Source organism: Rhinolophus sinicus, chromosome 2 (assembly GCF_057876585.1).
Source record: "Rhinolophus sinicus isolate RSI-liver-muscle chromosome 2, RSI-T2T, whole genome shotgun sequence".
Classification (NCBI taxonomy): Eukaryota; Metazoa; Chordata; class Mammalia; order Chiroptera; family Rhinolophidae; genus Rhinolophus; species Rhinolophus sinicus.
The window spans coordinates 176,903,361-176,929,449 of record NC_142502.1 but is presented as its reverse complement, the minus strand read 5'-3'; the positions used below and the strand labels follow the sequence as shown (position 1 = coordinate 176,929,449).

The 26,089-nt window shown below is 37.0% G+C and overlaps 1 long non-coding RNA gene across 1 annotated transcript in view; it reads left to right on the top strand.

Moving 5' to 3' along the window:
- The window catches only part of LOC141571812 (uncharacterized), a 476,186-nt gene that overhangs the window by 416,194 nt on the left and 33,903 nt on the right, over nt 1–26,089 (top strand). The window contains exon 4 of the long non-coding RNA XR_012496870.2: nt 20,865–20,929. This is a non-coding gene — a long non-coding RNA (uncharacterized LOC141571812). The remainder of the gene's footprint in view (nt 1–20,864; nt 20,930–26,089) is intronic.

Below are 26,089 nucleotides of genomic sequence, written 5' to 3'. Positions count from 1 at the left end.
ACTCATACTTTATACACTATCACTCCCACTGAAATACCTGTGGTATATTTGAGAAAACATCTGTTCCAATAAGACATCAAATCAGTTCAAGTCTCTTTCCCCGCCCCCACTTTAATGTTAAAAACAGAGTCTGAGACCACAGAATAGAAGCACAACATCAAACCCAGATGATGTTTACAGTATTGCAAAGAGAAGTTAGCCTCTGGATAAAGCACTCATTTGCAACTGATGATGCTATGTTAAAAATGAATGAATGGATGTATTCATTCCATTGTTTACTGTGCAAGTATAGCCACTTTAGATTCCAGTTGTGAAGTACCAATAATGTCAAAAGTGCGAGAAAGACGAATAAGGTATTTACTGCTCTTACTGCATTAATGAGTATGAGATAGAAATGTAAACAGGTAATTAAATTTCAATATAATAGCTTCCATTTCTGGTCAAGATGGAGTAAGAGTAATTGACTTTATCCTCCAAAAATTCAACAGGCAGATAAAATATCTGAAACAACTCTTTTCATGACATTGGATTTAAACCTAGTCATTTCAAATCGTACTGAATGCAAATGCTTTAAAAATTCAATTAAAAGGCAGAGATGATCAGTTTGAATAAAAAAAGCAAGACACAAAAGAAATGCACTTTAAATATAATAACATAAGTAAGTTGAAAATAAAAAGATACCTTATTTCCCCAAAAGTAAGACCTAGCCAGACAATCAGACAAAAATTAATTTAAGACAAAAATAATTTAAGACAAAAACTAATATAAGACCAGGCATGTATTATTATACTATATTATATTATATTATACCCAGTCTGATAGTAAAATAAAACTGGGTCTGATATTAATTTTTACTCCAAAAGATGCATTAGAGCTGATTGTCCAGCTAGGTCTTATTTTGGGGGAAACACGGTATGAAAATTTATATCATGCCAACATTAATTAAAATAAAGATATAGTGGCTATATTAATATCACATGGAGTTGACTGCAGAGGAAAAAATGTTATTAGGGAAGCAGAAGGTTATTTCCTAATGATGCAGGAGTAAACTCATCAAGAGGTCATAACAATCTCAAACATTTATGTTCCAAACAATAGATCTTCAAAATACATGTGTAAACTTGATAAAACTTAAAGAAATAGGTAAGCCACAATTATTTTCAGCTATTTCAACATTCCTACCTAAATAGTGGATAAAATCAGTAAAAAGAAAGACCTTAAGTATGTAAATGACTTGAATAACACAGGTGTAGTAGTCAGAATTCTCCAGAGAAATTGACCCAATAGAATATATATAGGGAGGTATATAAAAAGACATTTATTATGAGATATTGACTCACACGGTTATGGAGGCTGAGGAGTCCCATGGTTTGCCATCTTCAGGATGGAGGTCCAGGAAAACTGGTGACGTAATTCCAATCCAAACCCAAAGGCCTGAGAACCATGACAACCAATGGTGTAATTCCTAGTCTGAGTCCAAAGACCCAAGAACCAGAAGCACTCGTGTCCAACGGCAGGACAAGGTAGATGTCCTGGCTCAAGCAGAGAGCACATTCATACTTTCTTCACCTTTTTGTTTATTCAGGCCCTCAATGGACTGGCTGATGCTCACTAGCATTGGTGAGGGCAATCTTCTTTATTCAGTATACTGATTTAAATTCTCAGCTCTTTCATAAATACCCTCACAGACAAACCCAGAAATAATATTTACCAGCTATCTGGGCATCACTTCACCCAGTCAAGTTGATGCATAAAATTAACTATCATAACAATTAATCAATCTGCATTTATTGAGATTTATAGAACACTCACCTAAAAACAGCAGAGTTCACGTTCTTTTCAAATGTCTATGCGATATTTACCAAGAAAAAGAAAACAACACATTTTGGTATCGTTAATTTAAAAAGATAACATAGAAAATATGGTCTCTGACCACAAAGGAACTAAATTAGAAATCCAAAGTAGATCTCTGGAAAATCTCCAAATATTTAGAAACTGAATACCATGCTTCCGGATAACTTATGTGAAAGAAGAAGCAAAAGAGAAATTAGAAAACATTTTGACATGAATGCAAATAAAAACACAAACTATCAAAATTTATGGGATAAAGTTGAAGCAATAGGTAGAGGAAAATTTATGGCATTAGTGCCTATATTGGAAAAGAAGAAATCTATCAAAAGAATTACCTCAGCTTCAACCTTAAGAAACTAGAAAATTAAATGCAGAGTAAGTTAAAGAAAGGAAAGAATAAATATCAAAGCAGAAATCAGTATACTAGACAGCAGAAAATTAAATAGAGAAAGGCATTAAAACTGCATGATCTTTGAAGATAAAAAAATGGAAAAATCATTAATCAAACTAATTATACAAATAAAAGGAGACAAAACTGAAAATATTGGAATTGAGAGAGATGACATTGGCATAGATTCTACACATATTAAAATGTTTGTAAGATAATACCTTGAACAATTTTATGCCAACAATTTCTACAACTTAGAAGAAATGGACAAATTCCTTGAATGATTTAAATTAGAAAACCTAATTTAAAAAGAAATATAACAGCTCTATATTAACCACAGTAATGTGATTTCTAGTAAAAAATCATCCCACACAGAAAATTCTATACCCAAATGGGTTCATTGGTGAATTCTACTGAACATTTAAGAGGGAGATACTGCTAATTCTATAAAACTCTTCCAAAAAATTGAAGAAGAGAGACTACTTCTCAACTCATGTTTTGAGGCCAGCATTACCTTGGTACAAAGACCAGAAAATGATATTATAAAAAATAAAACTGAAGACCAATATTTTTCATGGCATAGATGAAAATATTCCCAACAAAATATTAGCATACTGAATTCAATAATATTTAAAATGAATAATGCATCATGACCAAGTAGGTCATTCAAATCTGGTTGAATAGACAAATGTCAAATTGATTTTTAATACACTATATCTGTAACGTTAGACTTTCATAATATAAGGCCTAAATAAACAACATTATTGTTTTTAATGGTCATCCACTGCACTTCCTACCACTAGAGAAGACCCCTGAAGTTATTAAACACCCAAAGCCTTTCTCCATCTCCCAGGCTGAGGAAAACAATTGTCTGATCTCCTTTCCATGTCAGTGCCACTCTAGCTTCCTGAAGCTGATTCAGTTCTCAGTCAGGGAAAATGTCTCTTTTGTTGGAAATAGTCTTTCCAGGGCCACATCCAAAGATTTGAGTTCAATCATTGTCCTGGTGTCAGCATCCCAGGCTCACCTTTGTATTCCTTTCTCGGAAGAGGCAAGTTATTATTTTTTTAACCATTCAACTTTCCAAAAACTGAGTCTGAACATTTTAGCCTAACATATGTGACATTTATTAAAATTGCTGAGCCTTTTAATCTTGAATGTTCTTGAAAATTTTGCAGAATAAATGCTGGGCTTCCATAATGTTATACCATGCATTCTCTTGGGCTGCATACTGGGATATTGTTTCCAGGTACCTGATTCTTTAAAAGATATAACTTTATCTTAGCTGTGGCACATCTGTCTCCAGTTTGTCTCAGTTCTTCACTGTGATCTTTTCCCCTCAGATATCCTTATTTCTAGGCCATCACTTGGACTCACCATTACACCTATCATGAAATGTTGCTGTGGCTGTTCTGGTCGTGCCTTTTCTTCTTTTCTCTCTGGCCCATCATCTGGGATGACAACATAAAAGAGCTATTCCTGTTAATCATACAACTCAGAAATGCCCTGGCCCCACTTTTCTTTTATTGAGAGTGTAATTCCAAAAAAGAAAAAGAGAGAGAGAAGGAAGGAAGGAAGGAAGGAAGGAGGGAGGGAGGGAGGGAGGGAGGGAGGGAGGGAGGGAGGGAGGGAGGGAAGGAAGGAAGGAAGAGAAAGAAAGAAAGAAAGAGAGAAAGAAAGAAAAGAAAGAAAGCTGGGCCATAAATTTAGGATTCCTGTATTTTAGGGGCTCTGATTTCTTGCAATCTAAAATAATCATTCTATTATCATCACCCATTGTGTTCCAAGAAAAGGAGATAGGCAGAGTTGGTAGACACACACATCCACATGTACACACTCACATACATTAATCATATGTAATGCTTTGGGCAGCCGGGTATGTAAAGATCACAATGTCTTATTCAACTGCTGTAACAAACATCAAATCTAATTCGTAAACACTCTGTTATATCTGAACCCATCCAAATGTGGCCATTTTGTGATCATGCCACATAAAATATTCCTACTGTGCTTTAGAAAGAGGCATATATTCTATTTTTCATAACTTTATATCTTCCTCTTGAATGTTTTCTTCAGCTAAAGAACTTAATTGCTGTAAGGAGAGGTGGAGGAATTTTTTGTTTGTTTGTTTTTTGTTTTAACTCCACTGCTAACTAACCAGACACTGACATGGTGACTCATCAACCAGATCCATTAGTCTCAGCTGAATAGAAAGATCCAGATGGAATTGAGAGGAAACAGGCCATTCCTTTCAAAGAGTTAGCATAAGGACTATTCAGTTCAGGGTGGCAGATTTTATATTTCGTTTTGGCTAAGAAAGTATAGGTCACTTTTTTTTTTTTTTTTTGAGGATTGCTAAAGAAATGAACACTGCAGAAATCATTCTCTTTTTTCCTAATTCCTAAGGATCTAAAATCAATAAAAATCTTAAAATCTTCAAAATACATACAAATATTTTGAAAGCCTTTGCCGTATAAAAGGGACAATACCTTATTGCGAACTTACATTTAATGTGTGAGTGCATGGACACGCACATACACATACCCCTTTTTTTTCTATGAAATATTTATTGATTCCCAAGCAAAGTTCTCACAATAAAATTCTATAAGCTTTCTTTAGGAGAGTTGAATTTGTTTTACGCAAGACTGGCCCTATTTCCTCTTCCCATGAGGAACAGGGGGTTCTGATCGGTTTTAGTGTAAACAATAAAAGGTTGGGTTTGATACAATTTGGTTTAACGTTTGATTGGTTGTTTTCATTCAGAATTGCTTGGGCAGTTCCCTTAATCTCTCTGAAACTGGGATTAGTTATCTGCAAATAAAGAGAAGAACCGCTGATTCAGTGTTGTGAGGATTATATTTGATAACATTTATAAGCTGCAAGCTCTTGCCTGGCCCCTGTGGTAGATATGCAAAGATGCCTGACCTTTTGCTTATTTTTCTATCACTGATAGAAAATCACATGAAGCCAAAGACTGAGGTTTTAAATGAAGAATACTGAGTCTCTGAGAAACAAGATATTTCGAAATGTAATAAACCAGTTTTCATCTCATAAGAGTAGTAAAAGTCATTGAAGGGAAATAGAGTTGTTATAAAAGAGAACTGACCACTGTATGGAGGAACTTAATGGCTGACAGTAAGGGCCTGCATAAGTGTGCAAGACCTCAGGAAAGGAAAGGAACAGGGACCTGACTTTTCTGTAGTAAAGATGACTGAGAGCTCAAGAACCCCAGTGAGTTTGTCCTCTAAGCCTCGTGCATTCGGAGGAAGCCAGAGCGAAGTAGTCCTACTCCCCAGCCTTCTATTTTTGCCACATTTGATCCCCTCAGCTCTCAGGCAATTTTTTAGATAGTGACCCAAGCATGGTGAAGGATGGGCAATGAATGGATGCTCATAGGGCAATTCTGACTGGTAGCCTGTTGCATGCTAACTTAGTCCAGCAGCATGTCCCACAACATTTGAGCTCAGGCTAATGGAGGAAGTCTGAGTTCAACTGAGAGCGGACACCAATACCATGGGGGCAATAGTCATAGTCTGCCTAAAATCAATATACATAAAATATACACAAAACTATATGTTTGCTCCATGCAATTCTAAAACCATTGAAGTATTCTAAATTAGAAACCATCCACTAACTTCTCCTACATAAACACAGTCCATTATCTTCTAAAACACACCTTGACTGAGCATGGATCCTATTCAAAGCACCACTCTAGCTTCTTTGAGAGACAGTGAAAATAGAGAAGACTTGATAGTTATTCAAAATATCTGTCAGAAAATATCTCACCATGTATTTCAGTCGTAGTTGTTTTCCAATGCCTAGCAGAAAGTTATGCAGATCATAGATGCTCAGTAACATTTGCAATTGAATTGAATAGCCTCTTTATATTATTTACTGCTCTATGGATGTTTTAGTGTTTTCTCCCCAAATAATTTTTACTTAATAGAGGGCTAAGACAAAGCATTATTGGAGAAGGGATACTGGCATGCTGTGACTAAAAGGCATTATGTATTTATTGTTTCCGCAAATATTTATTAAGTGTCAATATGTGCCAGGCTCTGTGCTATGTTGCCCTGAGTCTGATGCTCAGGATACTAGTCGGGAATATAAACATGGATTTAGAAGTTATCATTTTAAATATTATAGGTAAATCCAAGAGTCTCATGAAGTTGACTGATGAGCATTTCTTGGGAGAGAGAAGAGCAGGGCTAAAATGGCAGGATCTTGGGGATGCTGATGTTTCTTTAGGTGGTTGATGGAGGAGGAACCTGAGAATGAAAACATGTAGAGTGGTGAATGCAGACAGAAAAATGGGAGTAGAATTATAGAAGGCAAGGAGACACAGATAACAAGGATAAAAGAGTGAAGAAGATAAATATAAACAACAGAAATAAATCATTTAAAAATTAGAGTAGTTTTATCAGAGAACTCTAATACATACATTATATATATATATATATATATATATATATATATATATATATATATATATATATATATTTTTTTTTTTTTTTTTTTTTTTTTTTTTTTTTGGTGCTAGCAGCTCATTCATGACTTTATATAGGGAAGTTTCAATGGAATTGTCTGGCCAGAAACTATTATATTTAGGGTAGCTTGAGAACTGAGTGTAATAGAACAGATGGCTACAACAGCTAAAAATTTAGTTGAAAATAGAAGGAGAGAGAGAGTAGGTTTAAAAATAATCTGGAGAATATTTTATTCAGAGAATGTTAGAGATTTAAATATATTTATATGTTGGGTAGAAAGATAATCAAAATGAGATTGGTTGAAGATAAAGAAAAGACAAAAAGTATGGATTAATACTCAGGTTTTGAGGGACTAGGGACAACAGCACAAGTAGAGTGGATAAAAAAAAGGATACCCTCATCCAAGATGAGGGTATCTGTCATCCAAGATGCAGATAATACTTACAGAAAAGAGAGCAGAAAATTGAGGAATTTTATACCTGATCAGTTCTACATAATTCACCTACATTTAAATGAAAATACAATCTCTTTCCTTTTTCATAACCATTATTGACAAAGAAGCTAACACATTCAAGTATACACAATATGCCAAGTACTGTTCTAAGAAAGTACTTTTATTATCTAACATAATCCTTCCACCACCTCTGTAATGTGGCAGCTCCTTCTCCCAACTCTTCTCCTTCTTCTGTTTCACCTGATGAAATAACTGAGACACAGAAATTTTAAATAAATTGCCCAATGTCACAGTTAGTAAGAGGAAGAGTCAGCATTTGATTATTTATAACAGAGCCAGCATTCCTAATTTGATAATTTACATATATTATCTTATTAAATTCTCAGATCAATCCTAGAGGATATTTACTGTTGTGTCTCTAAACTATTTTTTACTTCCTGTCTTAAGAATGACTCAGAGCAAGACACAATTATTTGTGCCCCAGAGCGTAGGGATTTTCTGAATTGGAGGGAAAAGATTGCAAATCATGACTGCTGGGAATGGATGAGGCTTTGAGCTTTTTTCACTAACCAGGAATCCAGCTCTTTGAAGGTCAAAGGGCGTTTTAAAATGGTGGAGAGAATGTGCTGGAAGAGAGCAAGAGAAATAAAATTTAGGGCAGGATCTTCTGTTGAGGTAAGCAATACAGTGGGGTTAGGGGGCTGTAACATGAAACCAAAATAATAAATTCTAGGTGACAAATGCTAGTGAATTTGTAAATGACACTTTGTTTTGGAATGGATAATAAATTGTATGTTTTGTCTCCTACGTACAGATGGTATAAATGTTTTAATTACTGAGAAGTTGATGTAGCGATAGTTAAGATAATGTCTGAATAAAAAAAATTATGTGTCATTTCATCATCCCAATAAAGCAATTACTTTCGTTTTTGTGTGTATTATAGATAGTCTATGTGAAAGACACATTTCATTTCTACTTGTATTAAAATAGTGACATGAACATTTCCATGTTGCAACTCAGTATTGTTTTAATGAGTCTATCATACCCCATCAAGAAAATATTAGTTTAGAATTGGGCACTTTGGCTATTTCTCCTTCTTTTTTTTAACTGTTGTAGCTAACTCTGCAATAAAAACATTGATTTATATAACATTCTGGTTCTGCTGAATGATTTGTTTAGGATAAATTCTCATAAAAATGATGGTTAGGATAGATTGAACTAATACCTTTCTGGTTTTTGCTACAGACTAGGCACTTAGGTTTAATTTTTCATTCAGTGTATTTTGGAGTGTATTTCCACTTTTATTTTTTCTTGGACAGATACTTCATTGTCCTCACATCTTTTGTGAGAGACCAAGAGATGACAATTTAAAGACAACTGTGTTGTCACAAAGAATTTCTGAAGCAGACACAAAGAAGAATCCTGAAGAGGTAGCATGTTTTAATGTGTCTCTGTTCTTGCCACCACATCTCTCTCCTCTAGTTATAGTTTCTCCTTCCAGTGACCTGGATGCCCTTGGGCATGGGAGAGGGGGTTGCAGAGGCTCACATCCAGCTCTGAGGCTATGATAAAGTGCAGGTACTCAGTGTATGTCAGTGAAGACTGGAGGAATGTGTGAATGGGACACAACCTTTTTCTTTAGACTTTTCCCTGTTGAAACTATAATTTCCTTTGGGGATTATATCACATGTTCTACCAATACTCCTGTGCTCCCTTATGAAAGTCCCCTTTTTAAAGTTAAACACACAGAGCCAGTTTATGTGGCAGAGACTGGCTCATCAATCTGTTTTCTCTTGTCCCCTGATAGCGTCCATTCTTACTCTCTTAGTTGGCTGAGTGAATGTAAATAATTCAGTGGACGACTGGGAAAAGGCCCTCAAATATGGTGTGACATTAGATGGAACAAACCAGGATTCTGCCTGATGAAAAAGGCATCGGACCATGATATGAGTGGGACTATGTCTCGATTGTGTGAAATCCCAGAGATTGAGAAATTGGTAGTTTCTGCAGCTGGGAGGTGCATTGTTTTGACTAATACACTTAATATGGCGATGAGTACGAATCCATAGGACTCTGCAGGGCACCTCATGATGTTCATCACCAGACGAGATGGTTGAAGCAATCTTTAAGGGACTCAGAATCTGGTACCGAGTCTTGCTTCGTTGCTTTGAGAGCAGAGGGCACAGGACTATGAGCTTCTTTGACTAATGAGGTGTCGTCATCGTCATGTATTCCCCAAAATACCCGAAGAACCTGGTTTGAATATACATTGATCATTTTGGCTAGGTAAAAGGACTTGGCAGTTTTGCCTTCAGAAATAAATCTTATTCTAGGAGTTTTTTTTTTTTTTTCTTTTCTTTTTCTTTCACATCAGCACTCGTATACACCTTTACATGGCGAAAGTGATTAGGTGCTAAGAGTGTGGACATAGCCTCTGGATTATTAAACCACTAGTTTTACAACATGAATAATCTGAGTTCCGTATCGGTAATGCCATGAGAGATAAATGACTGTGAAATCCCCTGTGCATGGTTGTTCAGAAGTGACTCGGGGGAAAGCCACCTCGCAGGGAGATATCTGCCTGAGGTGATTAGGCTGGAATTTAATTTTATTTAAATATGTGAACACTTTTAATAAGGCTCTGGAGGTATTATTACCTGGAAATATGCAGAATCTTTATATTTAAAAAAATGTTTTATTTTGTGTGATAACGTGTGGAAGAGCCCTTGTTGTGATTAATATTTGAATAGGAGGATCATCTTAATACTCTTGTTATTAATATGACAGATTTGATTTTTCCAAAGGTGACAATTGAACCCAGTTTTCAGATCAGCTAATCCACGTATTTATGCGAATTGAACCTTCGTGCCTTGTAATTTGGTTCTGGAGTATATCGGATATCCTCCTGACCTGTGGGGTTCGTGCTCAATTTAAGTACCTGTTAGTGGCATTTTTGCTGAATATGAAGACAGGTTTCTTTGTTGAGTTTTGATGGTGGACCACATGTTTTATGCAGGTGACAGACAGTCTGTATTGTCAATTGTGGGCTCTTGAACCTCCGTAAAGCTGCATCTGCTTCTGAGACACATGTTTCGGTTGGGTTTGCATCTACTTTGAAGACATTTGTCATTCATGATGGCAGCGGAGCACTGGCTGATGATGCCTTTTACATGGAAGTGGGAAGCAGAACCAGGGGACAAGGATGAGAAAGATGACATGATTTTTATTGTTATTTTTTTTTAACTTCTTTTTGTACTCATCTGTAGTGTTGGACCCCTCAAGCTCTCTCTCTGTAAACTATCACTATTTCTTTTTCCTTCCTTGCTAAGAGTTGCCACTGCTTGTTTTTGGGGCCCTCAGCTTCCTTCCTGCATCAATCCAGGTTATGTTACTTCTATCATTGTCTGTGACTGCATTCCAGAGCTGTTTTGTGAGGTCAAGGCCATGGTTCCTGAGTCTGCGCTGTGTGTTATTGCTCAGTGCATAGTGGCTTTCAGAAGAACCACCTTCCCATATGTGGTTATAAGCTTTGTTTAGAAGCCACAGGAGACATGCATCCATCACTGAGTACAACAAGGGCATATCAATCCTGACTGCTAGTATGTGTCAGACATAGGGCCGGACAGAAATTCAGATTTTTGAAAAAAAAAAATCCCAGATCGCTCTCATTGCCAACCATTTTTTGTGCCTTGGCTATTTATCCAGGCCAACTCCCACTTGAGTCCATTACTCTTAACTAGCATCTCCTCTCTCCAGTAAGCTTCCAAGAGTCCCACATTTGGTACCCCTGACTTCTCCAGCCTGTGTTGCAGACTCTCTTCTACACATAGTAATACATTTACTATGTGCCCCCGCCCCCATGCTCTCACTGCTTTCTCCTCTGTGACCATTCTTTAAATCCCTTTTCTTCTTTTGATTTGCCGGAATCTTAACCATTTTTCAAAACTCAAGTCCTACCTCCTGAAAACCAGGGTAGAAATCTCTAAACTTCCTAATAAGCAGTTCCCAGCTACTTTTTGAATGCCTCTAGGAATATAAAAACACAGCATTTCCAAGATCTCTTACCATGGTATATCATATATGGACTGTATTGTTAATAAGCAGTTGACTTAGTAGTCGTACATTTGCAAGACGAGTCCAGAGCAGGAAATGAATTATGTACTAGCAAATCTGGATTCTAATTCCTTTTCAGTTACTAACCAGATATATGACCTTGGGAAACTTAATTCTTGTCTTTGCACTTCAGTTTTACTTTTCTGCCAAAAGAGCACGCCAAATGCATAAACTGACTCTCATATAAAGTTGCTATCAGAAAACTCCAGTTTTAAATAACTTTAGAATAGTGACATTTTATATTATTAACCAGGTTTCTAATAAAAACCACAGTGTGTTCTCTAATTTTGGAAAATGTAACAAAATTATTAGTTGATGCAAATGTTTTAACAAAAGAATACGATTCACATGGATGTATATGTAAACGACACTTGAAAATCAGTATCATTATTTTAGAATCACACCATGTCTTTATCCTTTAAATCTGTGGCACTATTCCTATTACTCTGACAGCAAATATCTTCTTCTCTCCTTAAATGTTTTTTTCAACAAATAGTTTCCTGCTCTGCCTGCATATCAAACGAAAATACACCTCAATGTAAAATTTAGAAGAAAACTTGTATTGGAGGAAATGGTTCAGTTTGTATGGGTAACATGTTGGCAGATCTGGGCTTTTCCAAAGGAAGTGAATGATGGCATGCCATCCAAATCTCACAGGGAAGAACTTGTATACCGTGTAGAGGACTACTGAGAACTTCTGTTACTTTGAATATTTCAGAATTTGTGAGTTGGTGGCTGCACTCTCCCGGTCTCACTGGGATTTGTTAAGTCTCTTTGAGAAGCAAGAAGCAGGAGTGTTAGTGCAAGCATTATAGCAGTGAAGAAGTGGAAAGTCTTTGCTGTCAAGTTTCGATAAAGTGACCCTTCCAAACATCCAGCTGCAGTTCTGCTGGGCATTTGGAGAAGTAGGTGTATCTGGCTTGCTAACATCAAACAAAGAGGGGAATTCTTTCTTCTAGGCTGGTCTGAAGGGAGAGTGAAATCTGCCCTGCTCAGCAAGAGTGGAAGGCTTCCAGCCTACTGCTGACAGTGACCGCTAACAGGCTGAAGCTTTGGTCAAGTCACACGCAGGTCTCCACCCTATTGCTGACAGAGACATTGACCTTTGATAGACTTGATTCACTAAGATAATGAGAGGCTGCAAGAAAATATATCTGCATAACATAGAGTGTATATGTTACTGCCAGAGAAGAATGTCACATACAATAAAAATGCTAAGCATTTTGTCCTTCCTAACTAAATGCATAACCCTAAGGGTCAGTCACAACCAAACTACAAACCCTCAGAGCATAATTTGGATGCAGATCTGGTGGAGTTTTCAGTCTTTTTAGGCATCTCTGAAGTCCTCCTTGGTATAGAGCATGGAACATGATAAATGCGATGGAAAGAGTTTGAAGTTAGAAGGCAAATTCTACTTGTACATTCGTTTATTAGGATCCTTAGCATTAAGTCATTTATTCTTTCTGAGCCACAGCTCCTAATGCATAAAATGAGGACAATAATGTATGTGGGATGAATAATGTAACAATATAAACAATTTTTAAATTATGATCTCACGTAGATTTTAAAAATTATTAATGGCCCAGGAGCAAATATTTATGCCATTTTAATTGGGGTTCTCTGAGAAGCAGACACAAAGAAAAGTTTAAATGTGCAAGGATATTACTAGCAGAAATGCCTATGTGAGAAATATAGGGAAGGGGTTGAAGGAAGCTGGGAGAACAACATACCTTCATGCTAGAGTGACCCTGCGTGAAGGAGTGAGGGAGGAAGTTTGGGTGACTGTGTCATAGATTGCGGTGCAGTCTAAGATTTGGCAGAGCCATCAGTGACTCTTTAATCCTAAAATGGCTGTCAGGGGAACTTGGTGTGTCCTAGGAATGGGTCTGCCTTAGTATCTCTACCCAACTCAGTTGTTGGCTGGAGGAGACATGACTTTTGTGCAAAGACAGCAATGGATACCAAAGTGCAACAGTTGGGTGAATTGTGCTTCCTACTGCTGGGCGTCTGAGAGCATTCTCATGGCTTCCACATATGTTAAATATTCAAGGAAGTTTCTCAGATAAAGGGATCTGGATGACAAGAAGGAACCGGCCGTAAAGAGATGTGGGACACAGTTGTAGGCAGAGGAAATAGCTACTATAAAAGTTCCAAGACCAAATGAGCCCTCACCATGTTCAAGGAGACCAGTGTGGCTGGAGCACAACACCTGAGGGGAGAGTTGTAGGAGGTGATGTCAGAGCAGTAGCTACACAGCTGATAATGTAGGGCTTCAGAGGGCACATGAAGAGTTTGAGTGTTTTAGCATAAATTGCCAAACCATTAAACTGTTTTTTAGGCAGGTGAGTAGCCTGATCCTAGTTAATTTTTTTTTTTTTAAAGATTAGTTTGTCTTCTGTGTGTATGGGGTAAGAATGGAGGAAAGGAGACTTGCTAGAAGAGCTAGTAAGGAAGATGTTATAGGGCCAAGTCTCGAAGCAGTCCAAATTTTAGAATTCTAGATGAGATAGAAAAAAATAGCAAAATAGACTATAGAAAGGCAGACAAATGGAGTAGAAGAACCTATTGGAAACCTAGAGAAAAACAGGTTTCAATGAGAAGGGAGAAGTCAGTGTTATTCCATGCCACTTTGAAGTTAAGTAAGTAGATTGGAAAAGTGACCATTTAATACTGCAATAAAAAGTCACTATCACTCCCCTAATATTGGCTTATAGAGATTTAGTGATTGGTCAACGGCCATGGTCCTACAGCCGGGACCCACACGTAGCTGTTATTATATGTATATGTACATGTGTATGTATACGTATACATATATGTATACATTTCTATTTATTAATTATCCATGCCTTCACATTTGATATGTTGATCACTCTATGCTAGTCATGCTGCAGTTTTAGTCTTATCCCCTCAAACATTTTGAAAGCTCTTTAAAGACGGGACCACGGCTTATACACCTGCTGAACTCACCTTAGCATCTAACACTCTGCTCAGTGAGGGGCTTGGAGTCTTCTGGTTGGTTGGGCAAGAGTTGCATTACCATACGATGATTAAACCATGCTAGAAATGCAAGCAGAAAGAGCGACAGTCAATAATTGTTATACTATTCAACCCTTGTGGATATTCTGTGTCACTAGAGAGAGGGAAAAAATAAATGTTTCCCTTGTCATTTCCTGCTTCAAGTGAGTCCAGAGGCCACTTCTGAAACAAGCAGAAATTAACTGGTGAAACTTGGTATTGTTTGAGTCTCCTAAAGCAATTCTTTATTCCCAAGTTTTCTAAGGCAGAATTCTGGAGTACAAATATAACTTAACTTAGTGACAGAATATGATCTTTAGACACATTTGCTATTTCATGGTTCAGTTGCCTAGACCTACAATTCTCATAAAATAAGTGTTTTATAACTGGTAGTTACCAACCAAGAAACTGTAATTATGATTCTTTAAAACCAATATGCACATGAATGTGAAGTATATTTGCTGTTTGTATAGTAGGGAGCATGTATTTATCACTACAATGGTATCACTTTCAAAGTAAATCATTTGCTTTTCTATATGCAGATTTGTCTTTGTATATGCCAATGGAACCCCAGATCTAAATGCTGACCAGGGTTTTATTTATTTTGATACCATTTCGTATCTGAAACAGGTGTTAGTGGTTTGGAAAATGAAGGATACATCATCTGTGTTGCCATAGTCCATCAATTCTGAGACAGCTAGGACCTAAGGGAGTCTGGCCTGGAGAAAACACTGGTGACATGTGAACTGTCAATAAATATTTGATGTGCTGTCAAGTGGAATGGGAAGCTGGCTTGCTCTGTTTGGCTCGAGCAGGCAGAACCAGGACTAATATATGGGAATATCATGGAGGCAGATGTGGACTCAAGATTAGGGAAAACTTTCTAGTAATTGGAATTGTTTGAAGAGGACAATTCCATGAGGTAGTGAATTCTCCATTGCTTGGGGTAATAAAGAAGAGAGTAGAAGATTTCTTTTCAAGGATGTTATAGAAGAGTTCTTCTATTGCATTCATGCTTGGAGTAAGTGATCTCCAGTGCATGTCCCAGATAAAAGTCACTGAGGTCATTTAAGTTTTATCTAAAGTTGGATGTATGGTCTGAAGAGAGGTCAACCTTCTCCTTCCTTCCGTGTCATTCCTTATGCGTACCACTATCAGTATGCACCACTATTTTCAAGGACATTAAAAAGTGTACCCCACAAACTAAATAATCAAGGTTAGAAATCCACTCACATGGATTGAAATATCCTTAGAAGCCATTCATGCTTGGTTACTTCTAATATTTTGGCTCTTCTGTGTATTTAGTCTTCCCGTGTCCTTATTCATTCTCTAACTCTACCTTTTACTCCTCTGCCTCTCCTTTTTCCACAATTTTAATTCAAAACGATTACTTTTCACTCTCCTGTTAAAAACCTATCTGCCTCGAGCCATCCTATGAACTTTCTCAGGAATGTTATTTTCCAAGCTCTACATTTCATTCTCCTATTCATTTTAGCAGCTGCCTTACAGTTTTTCTCAAGTTCTGCCTTTAGGTGAAGGACATCCAATGTCCATTTAAACAACACACCCCACATTTTGGCTGCTTGTATCCTTGAAATTCTCAACTCCAATGAACTTCACCAGTATTCTAATTCAGCTATCTACTCCTATGGTCAAAAATTGTACTTTTTCAATTTCTATAATTGTAATTATTTTAAGCATTTTGTAGAAGTATAATATACATACAGAAAGGTATACAGATCGTGCATGTATAGTCTGGTGAGTTTTCTGAACTAAACACAACTGTATCACCAGGACAAGATCAAGAACATTACAAACACTCCAGATATTCTTCTAGTCACCACATCCTTGAGAGTAACTATAATCGTGATATAATTAGTTTTGACAATTTTTAAAACTTTTTTATGAATCATATAATATATACTCTGTTGTTTGTAACTGGCTACTTTTGTTGAACATTATGTTTATAGGGTATATCAATATTATTATTGCATATCATTCACTCTCATTGCTCTATAGTATTCATTATGTGAGTATACCAAAATGTATTTATCCATTCTACCGCTGAAGGTCAGTTGAGTAATTTTCAGTTGTCTATTTCTGATAGTGTTGATCTGACCATTTGGATATGTGCTGTTGCTGAGCATCCATCCTGTTGGCTGTGCATCTGGGAGTGGGATTGCAGGTTCATAGCCCATGCGCATGTTCAAACTGAATAGAAACTGGTACCAATTAATGTTCTAATTAACAGTATATGAGAATCTCTAGTTGCTTCATATCATCACTATGTCTTAGTATTTTCTTCTTCTTTCCCCCCATGTTGTGATATCCCATTGTGGTTTTGATTTACATTTTTGGTTTCTGTTGGTATCTTCTATCTTAATTCCATTAATAGTCACAAGATTTACTCTGAATGATTTCAATATTCTGAGATGTAGATGTTCTCTTTATTGTCCAAGATATAGTTGATTTTGGTGAATGCCCCACACGTACTGAAGAAAGAAAAACCTGGTTTGGGGTGTGGTTATATGTGTGTTAATTCAATCCAGTTCATTAATTGTTTTGTTCAGATGTTCTCTGTCCTTGGCAATGTCTATCTTCTTTTATCAGCTATTGAGAGAGATGTGTTAAACTCTCTTACTGTGAAGCTAACCTAATGAGCAAAAGCAGAAAATAGCAGACTGATTTATTTGTTTCATTATTCATTCATTTATTCATTCATTTATTCATTCAGTCAGTCTTTTCCATATGAAATAAATATATATAATTAGAATGTAGAGGATGATATAGAGAAACGCAAGAGTACTGAACTAAGTTGTAGAGTATCTTGATGAACAGACTTGAAAAGAATCCTGCCTCATGAAGTTTAAGTTCTGATGGAATGAAGAAAACATTTTTCACATTTTGGGGCTATTTTAATTTAATCTGTGAATTGCTCTTGCATCTTACTTATGCTGCTACTAAATTCTTCATATTTTTCTAGAGATTCATTGTTTATGTGAAATATTGTGAATTATTATTTCTCCACTCTGTGTTGGGATTATGCTTCAAAAGCATTCTCTGTGCTAAGATTAAATCTTCAAAAGCTTCTCTATGCTAAGATTAAAAATTCTAGGCACCTATCTTTACTCCTGGTAATTTTATGTTTAAATCTTATATTTAAATACTTAGGAATAATTATGATAATGATCCAGATTTTTCTCCCCACCAAATAGCTAACTACTTATCCCAACCTAAAGTGTTCACTGTATTATTTTTATTCACTGATTTGAAATGTCTTTATTATTATCATATACTAAATTTTGATATATACTCAGATGTTATTAAGGACCCTATTCTTTTTATTTGTCTATTTTTTTAGGACCTCTTATATATTTTAATTGCCATAGATTTATGATTCATTTTAAAACATGTAAACATTAATGTTCTTTTTTGGCCAAGTTATTTAAAACATTGGAGTTGTTCAATGGAATTGCATTTGGGAGCAGAATGATGGATACACAAGGAGATAAGAAGGAGAATGGGGACAGGCAATATTCCAGGTGTCAGTGGCCAAATATTTTTCAGTTGATGATTAAGGTAACAGCATTCGTAAAGGAATAAAGGGGTGAAAATACATGGTCTGTGTGACTAGAGATAAGACGTATAGAGTGAAGAATCTTTTGGGCCATTTGTCAGAGAACTCAACGCTGGTTTATCTAACAAACTACTTCAAATCTTAGCGGCCTAACACAATAAGAATTTAAATTCACTGTGGGTCAGATGTCTCTTCTTAAGGGTTCTCCTGTAATTGGTGGACTTGGCAATCCAAGCTTCTTCCATCTTCTGACTCCACCCTCTAACTGTGCTCAGTTATGGTGAGGGAAAGAGAACACAAAGAAATACATGAAATATCTTATTAAATAGATGTAGAAGATGTATACATTTGTGATTTACTAGAAAAACAAAATGAATGTAAGGTATATAATATAAGTACATTTTTAAAATTTTAGATTCAGTAGACATAAAATTACTTTGTCAAATTGTGATCAAAGTTTTTAGGTACCTACTCTCAATTTCTAAACTTAAGCCATTGTGGACCAGTAGGAAACAATACATGGGTAGGTAGTGTTCCACAGAACACACTGTGAGTAGTATTGGCATATACACCTTTGGCCCATTTCCCATTGTCCAGGACACCATGACATCATCTCAACCTAACTGCAAGAGAGGTTGGGAAATGCTGTTTTCTTTTATGCTCAGAAAAAGAAAATAGATCAGCAGGCATCTAGTCCATCTGTGCCATAGACCTGCAATAAATTTAAATATACTGCATGCATTGCTGATTGTCTTTTGTTGACAAACTATTGCCTAAATAATACAATCTGAATATCTTGCTGTGACAAATTTACTCATGATTTGCTGTGTTTATACAACTCTGTTGTTTTTCTGATTCGAGTACGTGATACCCTATACAATGAGTCCTTTTTAGATATTTAACTTTCCCACTAAGCTATCAAAGGTCAGAGTCTCTCTCTCTCTCGTTTTTGTAACACTAACAGTGCAATGTGTGGCACACAGTCAACTTTCATTAAATGTGTGTAAGCTGAAATAATTAGCATGTTAAGCATGATGTAATTTGATCTGTTCTAGAAACGTTCCTCTACCATCAGGTTAGAGGAAGACTTGAAAAGGAAGTTGGTAAGACGAGAAGTAAGAATATTACTAAGAAAAAAAAAATTAGTAACTTCAACGATGTTAAAGAGTTTAACTAGAATTGTGTGAAGACGAAATTATGGAGTTAGACACAACAGTTTCTATAGTTTCTATAAATAGGATTTATTCACTGATCAGTGATATAAAATGAAGAATGTCTCTTGGATTTCTAGTTTGAAGACTGGTCTCATTTGATAACATTGATAGAGAAGAACACAAGAGGCTGTGTGGATTTGAGTGGAAAAGCAGAATAATGTGCTCAGTTTCAGACACGCTGAGCTCGAGATACTTGCAGAATAATGTATTGTAGTTTCTGTGATCTTCATGTTGTGAAGTCTGTGTGGTTCTTTATAAACCAAAAAGAAGTGCTATTATCATAATGACTTGTAATATATTTTCTCCACTTTAGCATGGAAAGCCCCCTAGAAGTTTAAAGTAAATAGTTATGAAAGAGAAGTCCTAACTTCTAGTAGGGAGCTATAGATTATTGCCCCTTTGAAGGGGGGAGATAAGCAGGGACGGGGTAAGAGCAAGCATGATGCATTAATAAGCATATGAGGTAGGACAATTAAGTTCAAGAACTCATGCTAGAAAGTGCTACATACCTCATTGCTGAGTAGCACTATGGCCACCTTGGAAGTGCTCCCCTTGGGAAGCTATGCACTGATTCCAGTGCCTAGTCCACCCTTCAAAGCAATTTTGGAATTCTTTTTCTGGAATTGCCATCAGAGCTGTCATCGTATTACCATTTATATACAGAATATCATCACAATGTCTTCCTTTCAATATTTCCTTTATCTTTGGGTAAAGAAAGAAGCCATTGGGGGCCAGGTCAGGTGAGTAGGGAGGATATTCCAATACAATTATTTGTTTACTGGCTAAAAACTCCCTCACAGACAGTGCCGTGTGAGCTGGTGCATTGTCGTGATGCAAGAGCTATGAATTGATGGCAAAAAGTTCAGGTCGTCTAAGTTTTTCACACAGTCTTTTCAGCACTTCCAAATAGTAAACCTGGTTAACTGTTTGGCCAGTTGATGCAAATTCATCATGAATAATCCCTTTGATATCAAAAAAGCGTTAGCAACAAGTCACCAAATTACTTGCCGGACCTCGTATATGTCTTCAGGCTGCCTTTCAACCCTCACCTCTAGTCATCTAAGACTGGAGAGTTTTACTCCCCAGTCCCTTTGTTTGTGGGGAATCCCTTTTCATAGATTGACTTCCTCATGACTTTCACTCCTATCTCCAACTGCTTTTCATATGTCCTACACTCCCACCCCCATTCTATTCCCATCCTGAATTAAATGTCCTCACTTACTCCTCTCAATCCTTATGGCTCTTTGTGAGCACCTTCTTCATTGCATATATATAATTTGTACTTTGCTTTCTAGCTATTTATGTGCTTCTCTGATCCCACCAGTGGGTTGTCAAGATTTTTGTTTGTTTGTTTACTGCTTTATTTCCCCCAGAAAAAAGCACTTTGTTTAAGTATGTATACCATGGAATATCTATCAGAATATCCAAAAAAAGTATGTTGTGGCTCAATGATTTTATCTAGAATCAGCTGAAATTATTCAAGAGTTTATCACGTAGAGGCCCAGAAGATGATTTGGAGGATGAGAAAGACTATAGGAGCGACAGTCAGATAAAGATGACAGATCTTAGAAGAAGGATAGGGGATTACAATTTTTTAGGCTGGTATCTTTCCTTGAGGGCATTACTCATGTGGTAAATAATCTCTCCTTGCTTATACATTTCTTCATGGCAGCAGAAGCATATTATCTAGTTGGTGAGTTGTGAAAAATAGAAATGGGTTGAAATGGTTCAATCTCAACTCTCCTTTTTGTTTTTGTTTTTTTAGTCTCCCACGCTCAGATCTGCCTGGCCACATAAAAGATACATTCTGGTTTACTGTCCTACCATGAGGTAAGTTTGTCAAGCCTTCCTTTCTACGGAGGCCTGAAGTTGTACATGGTGTCAAGAATGGGGAAAGTAAAATGGCCTAATTTGGTGAGGGACTATTTGCAAGCCCATTTAGCCACAGTCCAAAGACCACATTCTCTAATCAACTTCACTAGAAATAAGGTTGCCATTTTGATAGTCATCTTGTATTTTATTTTATTTTTTAATTGATTCCAATGTCAGAATAGGTATTGTGGTAGGCAGAACTCTAAGACGGTCTTCAAGATTTTCCACTCTCTCTCCTTGTTTACATTCCAGGCATCATCCCTGGGACTTCAAATATGATGGATTGGACTCCCTTGATTAAATTAGGTTATATGGCACACCTTACCTTAGCTAGATGAGACGATTATCCATGTAGGCATGATTTAATCACATGCTCCATTTAAAAACAGAGTTTTCTCTGGCTGGTGGCAAAAGGGAAGGCAGAGATTCAAAGCATAAGAGGGATGCCCAGATTTCCCCTTAAGTATCCCAGGCTGGTCTGAGAATGTTAAGGCAGTTTTTGGAGGTATTAACCCGCTGCCTTCTCAGACCACCAATGCTCTGATAACAAACGCTTATTCTATGACCCTCCCTCCCCCGCCAAAAAAAAAAAAGCATAAGGGGGATTAAATGTTCCATTGCTGAATTGAAGATGAAAGGGACTGTTTCAAGGAATATAGGTGACATCCAGAGATTAAGAGAATTCAAGTTGGCTGCAACTGGCAAGGAAATGGGGACACAGTGTTACAACTGAAAGGGACTGAGTTATGACATCAAAAGAATGAGCTCAGAAGGGAATTTCCTCCAAGGCTGTCTATATGAGAATACAGCCTAACTGATACTTTCATTTCAGCCTATAATATTCTAAGCAGAGAACCCAGGCATGCTGTGTCAAACTTCTGACCTACAGAACTACTAGCTCATAAATGAGTGTTGTTTTAAGTTGTTGATTTATACATGCATAGTCTTTAAAAATTCAAAAATCTACAAAAAGAAGATTCTGAGACAGTAGGAGCCATAATATGCTTTTTGGATCCCTTTAAACTATCCCATAAAAACAAAGAACTGAGAATGTCAAACCAAAGACCCATCAACAACATTTACAACTAAACTAGGTAACAAGATAATTCCCTGTGACCCCCAAATATAAGTGGTAGAAACAAAACCAGAGCTACACGACCTACCCGGTATCTATATCTGTGAAGAAGGAAGTAGAAAAATGGCCACTGGGTTTCTGATGGGCTTCTCCAACAGCTACTCATTGGACAGCGTGACAGTCCACTTGATAACAGAAGCCAAAATGAGCAGGGGATTCTACAGGATCGAGTTGTTGGCTGAGGGCAAGGTAACTCTGAATTCATAAGGCCTGACATCCTGGAAAACGCTGGCGTGCCTTGAATTGGATCATTTTTTTCAGCCCCTTTGGTACAATTGACAAACACTTTTAATCTAGAACATCAATGTTCTTCAGGTCTGGAAATTTTTCTTCATTTATTTTTTTGATAATTTCCTTTCCATTTTCTCTCTTCTCTCTTTTTGGACTTTCTGACTGATCCTCTTATTTTACTGTCTTTTTATTACCGAACACTTTCTCTTTTTATTATTATGTATTTTAACATCTCCCCAAATTACTAATGTGCTGATGGAATCTCATAATGGAAGAGTGGTGCTTGGTTACTAATGGACTTCGCACTAGGGTGATAGAGTCAAATTTGGGGAAATTTCAAATTCTCATATATGTATGTTTTTAGTTCAGTCTGCTACAACAATAAATCCTCAAACACTTTCAACCAGTTCTGTTATTTAAAAATGCAAATGTACCCTCACTTTTATAACTGTTTTGTACCTGAACATTTTGTTTTTCCGGGTGTTGCTGGTGTAAATTAGCCCACGCTGAACTTTCCTCATTACTGGCTTAGATTTGAGGTGTTTACCATGTATTAGTCAGTTATCCCTGTCTATTTGTTTTCCAGTTTCTAAAATTGTGTTGCTGTTGTTTTGCCACTCTTTGTCTTTGTGAGTTTATGCCTTTAAAAAAATATCCATTTACTGACTGTTTTGGCATTTCAGAACAGAGGAAATGTAAATACCTTTGTTCAGTCTACGATGTTTAACCACATATTTGAACTCACCTTTTAGAGTGCAAAGTGACTTTCAGGATATCTGCCTCCCATCCTGAGGATATGGTGACCCTCTCTCAGAGCTCCCATCTGCATAGAATACACATGTGTGAAGTATGCTTGTCATATCTAAACAAACTGCTTATTCTCTGTGCCCTCTAGAAGAATTCTACAAATTTGTTATAAAACTATTTCCTTGAAGGAAAATATTTGGAAGGACAAAGTGGTTACTTTTAAAAAGTGAAATTGGTGGAGGATATATTGATGGTGACAGGAAAATTCTACTCTTTCCTGCATGTATATTTATTGCCTATCTTTATAAAACTACATATATGTAATTAATTAAATTACATTTAACATTATAATTGTTTTTTCAGTAAAAAATAGAAAGGAAGGAAAGTATGAAGAATGGAAAAAAGGAAGGAAGGAAGGAAGGAAGGAAGGAAGGAAGGAAGGAAGGGAAGGAAGAAGGAAGGAAGGGAGGGAGGGAGGAAGGAAAGGGATGAGGGAGGGACTCCTTGATAATACAGAACTACATGTAGGTACCTCAACAACCAATTTGTCAATAGCAATCAACATGGTGATGATCATGACACGGATATTGACAAAAGTGATGAAGACCATTACTACCTTCAATTTTACTTTAGATTTGAACAACTTTTGGGCTTTGCTGCTCACTGCCTGGACACCCCACATTTTCTCCCAGTTTGAATAAAGCTTTACTCATGCTTCTTTGTAAAATACCAATGAAATGCATTGATCTCTGCAACCTTAAGCTGTAAGAAAATTCAGTGCAAAAGCCTAGCTTATATAACTTTGAATTCAGACCTTGACAACCAGACAGGATTTATCTCATGCATATGTATTAATTTTAAGTGCTTTTCTGTAACAGTCATTTGACATTTAATATACCATAATTGTATTATTAAATTTAAATGCATATTTGCAATTCTAAAAGGACTACTGAACTTTATAGGTAAAAAAAAAATACATTCTTCTTCACCTTGGTTCCTTCTCATCCACCAGTTCTTGTCTAGGATTTATTCTCTTGGCCACCCTAACCCTAATTGGAGTCCCCTCTTCTTTCCTGAACATCAGATTCTCAACTGCCTTCCTGTTTCCATTTCCTAACATTCTGTCCTCTCCTCTCTGTCTAATTTATGCTCGCTCATTCTTGCTGTGTCTTTGTTCCTTTGAGGTGCTGATGTCCTATGCTTCCGCTTTTTGCAGTCAGTCCTTCACGGACTCACATCTCTCACTCATCCGTGCAGCAGTTTCAAGATGCTACAGTGACATTCAGTCCTCACCTACAATCTTTTAGCACAGTCTCAGGGAGCATTTTCCAAACACTAAAGTGGTCTGCCACTGAAAAAGGCTGCCTCAAGTGGTAATGAGCTCCCAATCACAACTCTTTCAAGAAGGGAGACAAGAGATGCTGAGTGTCTGGAGTTGGGGGGGGGGGGGGGGGGATGGCCTGAAAAGCCTTTGAGTCTCTTCTTTAATCAGGATATAGTATCCTTCTTTACTCTCGTTGCTCTAACAGTTAATTAACAAGCGCTGCCGGAACTCCAGCTCTCCTCTGAAAACTCTTAAACTTTGACCTTGTATAATGTCGGGTAGCTACGTACTGGTCTTAGAGGTCACTTACTTCAACAGTATCATTTTTATCAGAAATAAAATGGAGACCCAGAGAAGTCAAGTCTTGGCTCAACTTCCAGTTTGCCAGTGGCAGAGCTGATGCAAGGACCCTGGTCTCTGATTCACACTTGAGTGCTCTCCACTCACGCCTTCAGCCTTGGTCACACAAACAACTGGTGGTGAGTTCCTTGACAGTGACCTTCCATTTATGGCTCTGTCATCTCTGTGCATTTGCATCTGCTCTTTGCCCTGTCATGTACAACTTTTCCAATTTTCTCTCACACTGTTAAGTCTCATTTATCCTTCAGTATGAAAGTCATGCATTATCATCCCAGAAAAGCTTTCTTCCTCTCCCTTTGCTACTTTTGTCTCCCTGTTTAGCAGAGGTGTCACCCTCCTATGTTCTGTTTGAACCCTGAGTTTAATTCTATGGTACTTAGTTACACAGTATTGCACTGCCTGTTTATTAAACATCACCTCTACTGGAATGTAAGCTTCTGGAGGGCAGGGTCTGTGCATTTTTCAACTCTCCATTTCCAGAGGCTGCCATAGAAGGATGGGAAAATATTTGTTAAATTGAGAAATTAAATATGCTAATCTCACTACTTCTCATAAGCCTCTTATAGCACTACATATATATATTCTCTTTTACCTTGATTTTTTTTTTTTTTTTTTTTAACCATCTACTACCAGTTCTTCTCTAGGCTTTCTTCTGTCTGCTTTTCTTACCCTGACTAGAATCCACTTTTCCTTCCTCAACCTCACCTTCTCAATTCCTTTACTTTCCATTTCTCTACTCTTCTCTCTCTGCAATTCACCCACTCTCAGCTACTGTTTTCCTTTTTGGAAGGAAAGGAAATTTCCATTCTATGTGGAAATGGCTAGTGCTTCTGGTCCCTGAAAAGCATTTTCACCCAATCAGCTTCTCACAGTCATATCTCTCACTTACCACGTTGGGCAGCTTCCTTCTCGAGAGAGAGGTCATCCTCTACTTTGCTGACTCAGTCTGGGGAAGAGTTGGTTGCAAACAGAGCGTAGAGTCTCTGATTTTGTTGATGCCTATCTCCCTCTACAAAAGCTATTCTAGGAAGATTCTCAAAGTGTCTAAGAGTTAAGCCAGTCATTATCTCATTTCTGCTCAGTTAAAATTTGTGACCTGTAGACCTACTGAAGATATGATAAGTAGGTACTATTGATTTCCTCTTTCTTTCTATAAATTGTCAGTGTATATGTTTATTGCAAAATAGTTTTCCCCAATCAGTCTATTACACAGACACATCTTACCCTAAGGATTAGTTGTATGTACTACAACTGCTGCTTCTTTGAAGCATTTGGACAATGCACTTCCATTCATAGGTGTGATGTTCTGCAATCACGGAAA